The sequence below is a fragment of the Malaclemys terrapin genome, chromosome 1 (genome assembly GCF_027887155.1).
Source record: "Malaclemys terrapin pileata isolate rMalTer1 chromosome 1, rMalTer1.hap1, whole genome shotgun sequence".
NCBI classification, from domain to species: Eukaryota; Metazoa; Chordata; order Testudines; family Emydidae; genus Malaclemys; species Malaclemys terrapin.
This window is the reverse complement of record NC_071505.1, coordinates 129,720,169-129,733,831: the sequence shown is the minus strand read 5'-3', so window position 1 is coordinate 129,733,831 and position 13,663 is coordinate 129,720,169. Positions and strand designations below refer to the sequence as shown.

Sequence of the window (13,663 nt, the reverse complement as noted above, 5' to 3'; positions counted from 1 at the left end):
GCCTCAAAGCTGTTATTGGGAAAATGTCAGTCTCCTAGCATACAGTAATATCATTAATCAGTTTTTAGCCCCAAGCTGGGAATATGCATCAGCAGGAATTCCAGAAGTGGAACTGACTGGATTACAGGGATAAGATTGCAATGTATCAGAAGAAAGTAGTGGGTTCTCTTTCAATACCCCCTACCTCAATCTCTTGTGTCAAGGATCCACCTCATGAGGTACATGAGAACTCAGCATCAAAGATTTCAACACTGAGACCTGAAGTCTCAAAATTTTGGCATATAAAAGAGTGACAGCACAGGGCTTTTTTACTCCCAAGAACATATCAGGAGGAAACTAGGTTTGTGTTGATGTAGAGGGTACACACACACTGTACTCAGCAGCTTCCCTTTTGAAGCAGTGTAAGATGATTTTGTGCCAGACTTTGGGGAGTTTCCCTACGATGCCTTGAAAAGAAGATGTTTCCCATGTCTCCTCATTACCAAAGTGGCAGATGCTTGCACACTGAACACCTCTGTACTTGCTGGTTAGACTGTATGTGCAACATAGAAGTCATACTCATTCACTACTGATCTGGTTCTACCATTCAGATATCCTTTGAACCCGCTAAATAGTCTTCTTTCTGCCTTAATGGCTGAGGAAACCGTTTAGTAAAAACAATGCAACCAAATACCAAAGCCACTTGTGCCAACTGGTGCTTAAGTACTTACCCACAGGCACGGATGTGATGAAGCCAACAATGGAAACATCAACAATACAAGGACCTGAGTGCAAAACATCTGGGGAAAAACTGGCATCAAAATACTCTGAAATAACCATGGAGACAGGCACCAAAGTGCTCAAAAATAGGCGCTGAAGCACATAGACAAGAACTGAAGTGCTGAAAACTGGGCACAAAAGCACTGAAATATGGGTGCCGACCAAAACCACACTGAAGCATTGAGGCAAATTGCCAAATATATTATTAATCTGGACTGGACTGGATGACAGTGACACTGGAAAGAATACCCACAAGGCAAGCAAAGTAGTCCACAGAGACGAGCCATGACTGAAGACAGAGGCTATGGCTACACTGCCGCTTTACAGCGCTGCAACTTTCTCACTCAGGGGTGTGAAAAAACACCCCCCTGAGCGCAGCAAGTCACAGCGCTGTAAAGTGCCAGTGTAAGCCACGCTCCCAAGGCTGTAAGATAATCCCCTCATGGAGGTGGAGTACCTGCAGCACGACCACACTCGCACTTCAAAGCGCTGCTGCAGGAGCGCTCCCGCGGCAGCGCTTTGGAGTTTCGAGCGTAGCCACGGCCAGAGTCAAATAGAAGTGAGAGGGAAATTCCAAGGGCAGCAGTTAAGGTCAGACGTTGATACGTAAATGTAAGTAAAGGACTGGCAAATTCTCCCTTTAGGGACCAAAAATCATCGCCAGTCTGTTGAGATTCACTTCATTAGGAAACCAACACTCAGAAGTGAAAATACTGGTCAGCTGAAGCATTACATAGAATTGACTTCATCTTCCTCAACCAGAACCTCCTGATTATTTTGCCACTCCTGTAGGCCCCGTTTGCCACTGCTTGCAATCTTTAGGGAAGCTCTCTGCTACTGGTAGCAGTGCTAACTAGCAACAAAGTGAAATCGACATGATCACTGGCAGTTTCGCTGCTACTGTGAACAGGAGCAAAACTGACCAGGATCTTGTTAGCTTCACTTTGCTGCTATGGACTGGGGTATTATAAACATCTGTCAGCAGACACGTTGGCAAGTTATGGTTCTCTACCTTACGCTCTAGAAATCTACTTATTTAACACACACACAGTCTTCATAAATTGATGGCTTTAGCACCTCCCATCCTACTCACCATGTGGCAGAGAAGTTCCCTATTTGCCAAAGTAGATTTTTCATTCATTTAGCCCCACCTGTTCCACCAATAGGGAAACTGATGCCTCTAGGCCACTGAAATAATATTTCAAGGAAACAGACACATTGCCAACCATCAGTAATCTGAGTGGGGAGGAAGAAGGGCCCATTACCACAGTATCTGAGCACCTCACAGCCTTTAACGTGTATCCTCGCAATACGTATGCGAAGTACATACAATTATCCCCACTTTACAGAGAGGGAACGCAGGCACAGAAAGACACAGGGACTCATACCGGGTCACACAGGAAAGACTGTGGCAGAGCAGGAAATTAAACCCAGGTCTCCAGACTGCCAGGCTAACACTGTAACCACTCAGCCACACTGAGGAATATTAATTTTAAGGCACAGGGGATGAAGGATTTTGCAGTTCCAGTGAAATACTGTCAATCTCATTGGGTCACCTCCCTTCTTCCATGTGGCCTGTGAGAACCAGGGGCGTGCATGCCCTGGCGTGGGGTCGTTGGCAGCACTATAGGTGAGGAGTGCAGCATGCTGTCATAGAAATGGCCAGGAACAGGAGGCCAGCCCTTATGAGGCCATCACCTGCAACAGCAGCTAGGCTCTTGCCTGCAGCTGTCTCCCCAACCCCTGCCCCGGGTGTGGGAGAGGGAGGGGGCCAGGGAGTTGGGGTACCTCACACCCCCTTCAGGCTCAGCCAGGCTGTTCAGGGAGCTGTTGGACTCTCCCAGTGAAGCGCCTGGCAAACTGAACTCATCAGAGCCAACCCCGGGGGCGAACAGGTTCCCAGCCAAGACACAGAGTCTGGCCTCCCCCCCGCCCAACCGTCCGCCTAAGAAACAACCCTCCCCCACCTGCGGGGCCGCTGAAACCGTTGGTGTTTAGAACGTTCCGAACGTTCTATTACCTGTCGCCGAGGGTGGTTCAATCCAGTTGCCCCGCCCCCTCCCCCTGTCCTGGGCCGGGCGTACGTATCTGCGTGTGTACGTCACTACTCCGCACAGCCACCGCAGGGAACGCTACTGCTGCGGCAGCCACCTTCCCGGGAAATACCTCCCCTCCCTCTCACGGGGGCGAGCCGCTCTCACCCTGAGTCACGCACCGGGAGAGCAGCGTCTCACCCGGATGTGGCTTTCATGCTGCTCCGCCCCTGCCGGTCACGTGGGCTTGCGAGTGCGGCTCCCGGTCCCGCGCGCGTTCTGAGCCGGCTGGAACTGGCGGGCCCAGGGAAGCGACGGGCTGTACCTGGGGCGCGCGGACAGCCCCTCCCCAGGCGCCGTCTGCTGATGACGGGCAGCCGCTGCCTGCGGGGCCCGCTAAGGCGGGGTTCACTCGACGCCTGGGCGCCTCCGAGGAGGCTGCCCACGAGGCCGGTGGGATGCGGGCACTGGGGTGAGGCTCGTGTCACCTGGGCCCCCCCGCAGCCGGGGTAGCGCGGGACATGCCGCCTCCCTGCGGGCAGCGCTGCGGGCCCAGCTAAAGCACGTGACTCGGGACGAACACCTTTGTCACGTCCTTCCCCCGTCCCCAGCCCGCGATGCGCTGGTTGGCGGAGGGGGATGGGACACAGGACAATTGTAGCGGGTACCTGGCAACATCTGTCCTGGCGGTGTGAATAAAGTGAAATGGGGAGGGGGGGGGCAGCAATGATGCACCAAACTTCTCTTGAGGTGCAGGGGCCACTGGCTGTGGATACAACTAGGGCTGGGGCTTCAGGTAGCAGCTAAAGTTGTCAATATTTCTTCTTCTCCTGAGCTCCATCAAGCAGCACTCTTGGCAGGAAGCCTGTAGGCAGTTGCAGAAAAGGGGTCAGGGACCCGACCAACCCACTCTGGAAAAGGGGTGATCTAAAGAATCATGCCAATGTAGTTTACACAGTGGCTGCAAGGAGCAGAGATGCCCGCATGGTAAGTAAGGCATAGATATAAGTCCATTAACTTCTTAGTGTTTTATCCATTTAAATTATTGTTTTGTTATATTACGTTTACTTTAATAAATTACAGCAGCTGACGATAAATAAAAAAGTATAAATCCCACTTTATCTATACCACATTTTATTAAGCATTATTCATTTTTCCATGAGATAGTTACCACTCCCTGCCGCAGTGAACCATCTCACCATCCCAGAATACCCCCAACAGTACGGTAGGGTTTTCCCCTTGAAATTAACTCAGTACTGCATCCCTCAAATAACTCCCACCTCTCCATCCCCACTCAGTTACACAAATCCCATGGGACATCCCAGCTGTTCTCAATCCCTAGGGGGCTTCCTTCTCCAGCAACCCCCCCCCTCCCTTGGCCTCCAGCACCCCTCTATTGCCCCAAGGATCCCCCGTCTGTCCTGATATATTTCACCCCCAAAGCCCTCGTTAGCTCCAGAGACCCCCTTCCTTACTTAAGGCTTAAACATTTTGCCTCTCCCACTGAACCCCTGTGCTCCAGCCCTAACATTAGTCCCAGAGACCTCTCCCTTATTGCACCAAACTAACAAAACCCCCTGTTTTAAAATGCTGTTTTGTGCATTTCTAATTGAATTCCAATTTCTGCCCAAATACATTTTGACACAAATCACAAGTAGAAAATTGATCTAGCAAATAAGAAATGCATTCCTTCGAGCTCACCAAGAAGCAAAGCGCCTCATACGGCAAGTTCCTCATTAATTAATTGAAATTCATCTCAAAATGGCCACCTCTGCTTTTAATCTCCACAACAAAAATAAACAGTTCATATCACACACTTTAACTGAAGGTGAAATGGGATTGTTAGGTTCTCACCCAGGGCTGAGCATTTGTGGTTAAGACAAGGGAGAAACTCTCCTTCCCCAGGTTCACCCAGCACTCCTTTTTAGAAGAAGCAAGCAATCCTTCTTATCATAGGACTGGAAGGGACCTTGAGAGGTCTTGTAATCCAGTCCCCTACACGCAAGGCGGGACTAAGTATTATCTAGGCTGTCTCTGACAGTGTTTGTTTAACCAGCTTTTAAAAATCTCCTACAACAGAGAGTCCACAACATCCCTGGGCAATTTATTCCAGTGCTTAATCACCCTGGCTCTTAGGCAGTTTTTCCTAATGTCCAACCTAAACTGCCCTTGCTGCAGTTTAGGACAATTGCTTCTCGTTGTAGCCTCAGAGGTGAAAGAACAATTTTTCTTCCTCTTCCTTGAAACAACCTTTTACGTACTTGAAAACTGTTATCAAGACACCCCTCAGTCTTCTCTTCTCCAGACTTATGAGGGTGCTGTCCCTGCATAGCAGATTGTCATGCACCACTGTGGGCTCAGTGCTCACTCAAACCCTCAACACCCAGTCAAATTGCTAGTAAAAGTGGCAAGTAGAAGATGAGTTCCCAGAGGTGCCATTACTATCCCTGACCTTCCTGTAATCAATTTTAAACCACTTGACTTGCTCGCTACACTGATAGGCAGTCTGGAAGATCCTAAGCATCTCCATGTTATTTAAAATGTCTTTGTACACATGATCATTTCTTGCACTCTTATTGAAGTTGGATGTCTTGCTCACCTTGTACCAGATATTTATCAGCATTCAGTTGTGTTCCTATACCCAGTTACCAGAATGTCTGAGGCAAGGGTTCTTCCTATTCATGGCCATAGCTGACACAGAATCTTAAATATGCTTCCAGATGAGCAGTTAGTGTGGAAAGCAAGAGTTAAATGCCAAGCAGCTGCATTTGAGCTGTATTTGAAAAAAGTGGGTTGCATCTACTTTCTGAGAATTGATTGGGAAGTTTTGGGGTAGAGAGGTTGAGAAAAACAGGCCTAAGGAATTTTGGGGTAGTGTTGGCGGAGTCTCTGGATACAAGTGTGGGGACCCAGGCTTGAGCCACATGCACACAGCAAAATGACAGGGCTTGGACCCGAGTCCCAGGGGGGACTTGGCTCACCGCCCCCCCCCCCACCCCCATCCCAGTTGGGTCCTAGGACCCAGCTCCTGAGGGCTTGTTGGTCCAAGTCAGATTTCTGTGGGGATGGTAGGGCATGTTGGGTTCAAACCTGAATCTAAGGGTATGTCTACACTACGACATTAGTTCGAATTTATAGAAGCCGGTTTTATTGAAACCGGTTGTATACAGCCGATTGTGTGTGTCCACACATAAAATGCTCTAGGTGCTCTAGTCGGCAGACCGCGTCCACAGTAAGAGGCTAGCGTCGACTTCCGGAGCATTGCACTATGGGTAGCTATCCCACAGTTCCCGCAGTCTCCGCCGCCCCTTGGAATTCTGGGTTGAGATCCCAATGCCCGGATGATGCAAAACAGTGTCGCGCGCGGTTCTGGGTACATGTCATCAGGCCCCTCCCCCCCCGTCACAGCAACGGCAGACAATAGATTTGCACCTTTTTACCTGGGTTACCTGTGCAGACAACATACCACGGCAAGCATGGAGCCCGCTCAGCTCACCGTCACCATATGTCCTCTGGGTGCCGGCAGACGTGGGATTGCATTGCTACACAGCAGCAGCTGCTAACTGCCTTTTGGCGGTAGACGGTGTAGCATGAGTAATAGCCGTGGGGCTGGCAGCTGTAGGGCTGCATTGCACCAGCCCCTTGCCAGGAGATGGTATATTATGACTGGTATCCATCATCGTCGTACTGGAGTGGCTGTCAATCATGGCCACCTGGGCAGACATGCTACTGTTTCGATGATGATGGCTACCAGTCGTAATATACTCTTTTCTGCCAATTGCCCAGTATTGTCTGCTAAGCACCCAGAAGAGGCCGAGGGCGATGCTGGGTGCTGGCGGACGTGGGGCTGCATTGCTACACAGCAGCAGCCCCTTGCCTTTTGGCAGACGATGGTATATTATGACTGGTAACTGTCGTCATCATACTGGAGAGGCTATCACTCATGCTGCACCGTCAGTTGCCAGCTTAAGATGTAAAAAATAGATTTGTTCTGTATTCATTTGCTTCCCCTTCCTCCGTGAAATCAACGGCCTGCTAAGCCCAGGGTTTTCAGTTTAATCTTTGGGGGGACCATTCTGTGTGACAGTTGTTTGTGTTTCTCCCTGATGCACAGCCACCTTTCTTGATTTTAATTCCCTGTTCCTGTACCTGTACGCCATGTCGTCACTCGGCCCTCCCTCCCTCCCGCCCTCCCTCCTTCTCCTGGTCCATCAGATACTAGTTTCGCGCCTTTTTTCTGACCAGGCGCCATAGCTAGCACTGGGATCATGGAGCCCGCTCAGATCACCGCAGCAATTATGAGCACCATGAACACCACGCGCATTGTCCTGGAGTATATGCAGAGCCAGGACATGCCAAGGCGAAACCCGGACCACCCGAGGAGGCGATTGCAGCGCGGCGAAGAGAGTGATGAGGAAATTGACATGGACATAGACCTGTCACAAGGCACAGGCCCCAGCAATGTGGAAATCATGGTGTCACTGGGGCAGGTTCATGCCGTGGAATGCCGATTCTGGGCCCAGGAAACAAGCATAGACTGGTGGGACCGCATCGTGCTGCAGGTGTGGGACGATTCCCAGTGGCTGCGAAACTTTCGCATGCGTAAGGGCACTTTCATGGAACTTTGTGACTTGCTTTCCCCTGCCCTGAAACGCCAGGATACCAAGATGAGAGCAGCCCTCACAGTTGAGAAGCGAGTGGCGATAGCCCTGTGGAAGCTTGCAACGCCAGACAGCTACTGGTCAGTCGGGAATCAATTTGGAGTGGGCAAATCTATGGTGGGGGCTGCTGTGATCCAATTTGCCAGGGCAATGAAAGACCTGGTGATATCAAGGGTAGTGACTCTGGGCAACGTGCAGTCAATAGTGGATGGTTTTGCTGAAATGGGATTCCCAAACTGTGGCGGGGCCATAGACGGAACCCATATCCCTATCTTGGCACCGGAGCACCAAGCCACCGACTACGTAAACCGCAAGGGGTACTTTTCAATGCTGCTGCAAGCCCTGGTGGATCACAAGGGACGTTTCACCAACATCAACGTGGGATAGCCGGGAAAGGTACATGATGCTCGTGTCTTCAGGAACTCTGCTCTGTTTCGAAAGCTGGAGGAAGGGACTTTCTTCCCGGACCAGAAAGTAACCATTGGGAATGTTGAAATGCCTATCGTGATCCTTGGGGACCCAGCCTACCCCTTAATGCCATGGCTCATGAAGCCGTACACAGGCAGCCTGGACAGGAGTCAGGAGCTGTTCAACTACAGGCTGAGCAAGTGCCGAATGGTGGTGGAATGTGCATTTGGACGTTTAAAAGCATGCTGGCGCAGCTTACTGACTCGCTCAGACCTCAGCGAAAGAATATCCCCATTGTTATTGCTGCTTGCTGTGCGCTCCACAATATCTGTGAGAGTAAGGGGGAGACATTTATGGCGGGGTGGGAGGTTGAGGCAACTCGCCTGGCCGCTGATTACGCGCAGCCAGACACCAGGGTGGTTAGAGGAGCACAGCAGGGCGCGGTGCGCATCAGAGAAGCTTTGAAAATGAGTTTTGTGACTAGCCAGGCTACTGTGTGAAACTTCTGTTTGTTTCTCCTTGATGAACCCTCCAAACCCCCCCCCCCCAACCCGGTTCACTCTACTTCCCTGTAAACCAACCACCCCACCCCACCCTCCCCTCCCCAATTCGAGCACCGCTTGCAGAGGCAATAAAGTCATTGTTTTTTCACATTCATGCATTCTTTATTAGTTCCTCACAGAAGTAGGGGGATAATTGCCAAGGTAGCCTGGGATGGGTGGGGGAGGAGGGATGGAAAAGAACACACTGCATTTTAAAACTTTAACTCTTATTGAAGGCCAGCCTTCTGATGCTTGGGCGATCATCTGGGGTGGAGTGACTGGGTGGACGAAGGCCCCCCCACCGTGTTCTTGGGCATCTGGGTGAGGAGGCTATGGAACTTTGGGAGGAGGGCTGTTGGTTACACAGGGGCTGTAGCGGCAGTCTCTGCTCCTGCTGCCTTTCCTGCAGCTCAACCATACGCTCGAGCATATCAGTTTGCCTCTTGCCGTCTGTCTGCAAGCTGACGCCACCTATCGTCTTCAGCCCGCCACTTGCTCTTTTCATCCCGCCATTCAGCCCGCCACCTCTCCTCTCGTTCATATTGTGCTTTTCTCATCTCCGACATTGACTGCCTCCACGCATTCTGCTGTGCTCTATCAGCGTGGGAGGACATCTGCAGCTCCGTGAACATATCATCCCTCGTCCTACGTTTTCTCTTTCTAATGTTCACTAGCCTCTGCGAAGGAGAAACATTTGCAGCTGGTGGAGGAGAAGGGAGAGGTGGTTAAAAAAGACACATTTTAGAGAACAATGGGTACACTCTTTCATTATAAGGTCGCATATTTCGGCTTGCAGGCAGCCATGGTAGGCCACAGTGTTTTGGCTTTTTTAACCTTCTTAACATGCGGGAAAGGTTGCAAACAGCAGCGCATTTCCCATATCAAGGATGAATTGGGTTGTCCATTTAAAATGGGTTTTCAATGTAAAAGGAGGGGCTGCGGTTTCCCAGTTAACATGCGGCACAAACACAAGTAAACCACACACACACACACACACGATTCTCTGGGATGATCATTTCACCCCTCCCCTCCACCGCGTGGTTAACAGCAGGGAACATTTCTGTTCAGAAGAGCAGGAACGGGCGCCTCTCAATGTCCCCTTAATAAAATCACCCCATTTCAACCAGGTGACCGTGAATGATATCACTCTCCTGAGGATAACAAAGAGAGATAAGGAATGGATATTGTCTGCATGCCAGCAGACACCGGGACCATACGCTGCCATGCTTTGTTATGCAATGATTCCAGACTACGTGCTACTGGCCTGGCGTGGTAAAGTGTCCTACCATGGCGGACGGGATAAGGCAGCCCTCCCCAGAAACCTTTTGCAAACGCTTTGGGAGTACATAAAGGAGAGCTTTCTGGAGATGTCCCTGGAGGATTTCCGCTCCATCCCCATACACGTTAACAGACTTTTCCAGTAGATGTACTGGCCGCGATTGCCAGGGCAAATTAATCATTAAACACGCTTGCTTTTTTTTGTGTAATGTTTACAAATATTTACAAAGGTACACTCACCAGAGGTCTCCTGTGTGCCCTGAGGGTCTTGGGTGAGTTCGGGGGTTACTGGTTCCAGGATCACAAACATATCCTGGCTGTTGGGGAAACCGGTTTCTCCGCTTCCTTGCTGCTGTGAGCTACCTACAGAACCTCCATCCTCATCTTCCTCATTCCCTGAACCGTCTTCCCTGTGTGTTTCTCCAGTGAGAGAGTCATAGCACATGGTTGGGGTAGTGGTGGCTGCACCCCCTAGGATCGCATGCAGCTCCGCGTAGTAGCGGCAAGTTTGCGGCTCTGCCCCGGACCTTCCGTTTGCTTCTCTGGCTTTGTGGTAAGCTTGCCGTAGCTCCTTAATTTTCACGCGGCACTGCTGTGTGTCCCTGTTATGGCCTCGGTCCTTCATGGCCTTGGAGATCTTTTCTAATACTTTGCCATTTCTTTTACTGCTACGGAGTTCAGTTATCACTGCTTCATCTCCCCATATGGCGAGCAGATCCCGTACCTCCCGTTCGGTCCATGCTGGAGCTCTTTTGCAATCCTGGGAGGACTCCATCACGGTTACCTGTGCTGATGAGCTCTGCGTGGTCACCTGTGCTCTCCACGCTGAGCAAACAGGAAATGAAATTCAAACATTCGCGGGTCTTTTCCTGTCTACCTGGTCAGTGCATCTGAGTTGAGAGTGCTGTCCAGAGCGGTCACAATGAAGCACTGTGGGATAGCTCCCGGAGGCCAATAATGTCGAATTCCGTCCACACTACCCCAATTCCGACCCGCAAAGGCCGGTTTTATCGCTAATCCCCTCGTCGGAGGTGGTGTAAAGAAACTGGTTTAAAGGACCCTTTAAGTCGAAAGAAAGGGCTTCGTCGTGTGGACGTGTCCAGGCTTAATTCGAATTAACGCTGCTAAAGTCGACCTAAACCCGTAGTGTAGACCAGGCCTAAGTCCAAGTTTACAATATAGTGCAGATTTACTCTGGCTGCCTTCTCTAGGCAGTGCTTGGAGGTCAAAATTCACTGCCCCTCTTCCAAAATGACACTTCCTTCAGTTGGGTGTGTCAGGATGGCAATGCCTCATAAGCAAGGACAGCCTGGTACATCCTGTCACAGAATCACTCACAATTTTCTAATCTTAATGTACGTTAAGCTCTATAATTGCTTAAAACATTGTGTACAAGTGTATCCTTCTAGCAACCTAAAAGTACCAAGTTTAGTGTAAAGGCTGTGTTTAGTTTCAAATCAACGTTTTAATATTTACCAGTCAATGAGTATCAACTGTTCATAAGAGACCTAACTGAAGTACAAATGCAAAACAAAATAAAAATCTATGGAGATCTTGAGGTGGTCCCTTCCAGGTCAGCGCAGGGACACCTGTTACTCTGTTCACCCCTTGCACATTATTGTAATAATCTTTTTTTTTTTTTTTCCCCCACAAATTATGCCTTGTGAGGTATTATTTGAAAACTCATAATTAGCTGATTATTATTGTCTTGGTAAAATGGGTGTGCCAACATTGTATGTAAAGTATAAGATTCCAACCTGGGGAGTTGCCAAACCAAGTCCTCAGAGACAAAGGGCAAGCTGAAGCTTCAGCCTGGTGTAAACAAGGTCAAATGAGCCATCACCTGCTAAGTGGCTATTCGACAGAAGCAAAAAAAAAAAAAAGTCTACGTTCTAGCAAGGGAACAGCATGGGGTTCCCATCCACACAGTCTGCCTGACGAGGCTTTTCAAAGGAGGAGGAGGACTATAAAAAGGAAAGGCAGACATGCCAAATATTCCCTTCTTTTCTTTCTCTTTATGGCATTCACAACACCTGACAAAAGAAGCAGTGTTGGACTGGGGGAGGGAGCCTCACTGAAAGAAGTTCAGCCAGTAGTAGTGCTGAAACATGTGGTGAGAGAGACTTTGCTTTGAATCTACCCTAGTTGGTTAAGTTGGGCACTAGTTGCATTTTACTTTTATTTTTATGCTTCATTACTTGTGTTCACTTAAAATCTGTCGTTAATAAACCTGTTTCATTGTTTTATCTAATCCAGTGTGTTTGAATTGAAGTTTTTGGGAAACTCCATTTGGATCAGCAAGGTGTGCATATCATTTTTACTATCAAATGACAAACTTTATATAAGCATGTATTGTCCATGGAAGGGCTGGGCAGTACAAGATGCATATTTCTGGGGGGAAATCTGGGACTGGGGAATGTTGGGGTGTAATTCAAGAGTGACTGGCTGCAGCACTTTCACAATATAGCTGGGAGTGACTGCACACTGCAGGCTGTGAGTGAGCAAACCACAAGTGATGGCTACAGCAGCAAAGCAGTGAATAGGCATCCAGGTTAGAGGGCAGGGAGTGATACAACTAACTCATCAATCTGGATCTTACCCTGGGTATGTCACAGTTGTTATTCTCTAGATGAACTGAAGAAGACATTCATTAGGACTGTCAAACTGGCCTCTTTTTAAGGCTCAAAAATTCACTTTAAAAAGTGTTTGGGTTAATGTCGGAAACTTTATTTTTCAGATGGATTAAAAATAAAGTTCTATTATTGGCTGATAAGCAGTAATGTTTAGGGTAAATACAATATACTTAAAAGTATAAAGTGTGTTGGGTTTTGCATCTTTACAGATGTGTTATTTTATTTCTTTAGAGGTTACCATGTTTTTGCAGATGGAATAAGCAAGTTCTAGGCAAAAGTCCAAGAAAAAAGTAGCTACTACCAAGCTAAATTAGATTTGCACTTACATTTTAAAGCAATAGTGTAACTTTTGGTGCATCACAACATTTTCTATTTTTCATATCTGAAAACTTTGCAGAACTCAGTTTCTTTAGTCTATTTGTATCATTTTGAAGATCTGCAAAAATAGTCCTCCTTATTACAATTTAAAAACACTTTGCAGACTGTCCAAGACCTAAATGAAAACTTTATTGTGAAGATGTTTTAGGCTGTATTTTATGGGAAGGGGGCTAGGTCAGAACTTGGTACAGTAGAGAATAATGCAATCATTTTTGTTTTATATATTACATTATTATCAGAGCTAGAAATATTTCATTCATGTTGCTGTAGAAATTTCGTGTATGTCAATGCTGTATCAGGAAAAACAACAAGGCGTCCTTGTGGCACCTTGCCCAAATAAATTTTTTAGTCTCTAAGGTGCCACAAGGACTCCTTGTTGTTTTTGTTGCTACAGACTAACACGGCTACCACTCTGAAACCTGTCACTATGCCAGGCACTGAATTTAGCCGTATTAAGTGGAAATCCATCAACTTCATGAAAAAACTTGTGCAGATACAGACAGACATCATCTTCCTTTCCAAATGCAAACAGATGGACATCCTACCAAAAGGACTGAAGGTAAAAAATCCATTACAATCAACATACCACACAGACTATGGTGAGAGATTGTGCCACACGCTCTCAAAGAAACTGCGGAACCACCTGATCAGCATCTTATATAGCAAATGGGAAGATCAAGAATGAGCTCTCAAAACTGGAAACTCTCATAAAAAAAACAACCTTCCACACAAACTTCCTCGGGGCTGGACTTTACAAAAACTAGACAAGCCATTACAACACACACTTTCCTCTACAGAAGAAAAAGGACACTAAACTATCTAAACTCCTCGTGCCACAAGGGGCCAAAACAGTGGTCCCCTTAACTCACCCAACAATATTGTCAATCTATCCAGCTATACTCTTAGCCCGGCAGAAGAATCTGTCCTATCTCGGGGCCTCTCCTTCTGCCCCACCTCCCCAACAAACATGA

General features: G+C 48.3%; 1 protein-coding gene across 7 annotated transcripts in view; it reads right to left on the bottom strand.

The window, feature by feature from the left end:
- Positions 1 to 3,080, bottom strand: part of CCDC91 (coiled-coil domain containing 91) — a 348,558-nt gene extending 345,478 nt beyond the window's left edge. For 2 of the 7 annotated variants that reach the window (XM_054038852.1, XM_054038884.1), the window contains exon 1: positions 2,994 to 3,080. The gene's annotated coding sequence lies outside the window, so the exon portion shown is untranslated. The other 5 variants (XM_054038829.1, XM_054038868.1, XM_054038837.1 and 2 more) reach the window with 4 other exon arrangements.
- Positions 3,081 to 13,663: the final 10,583 nt, after the last annotated feature.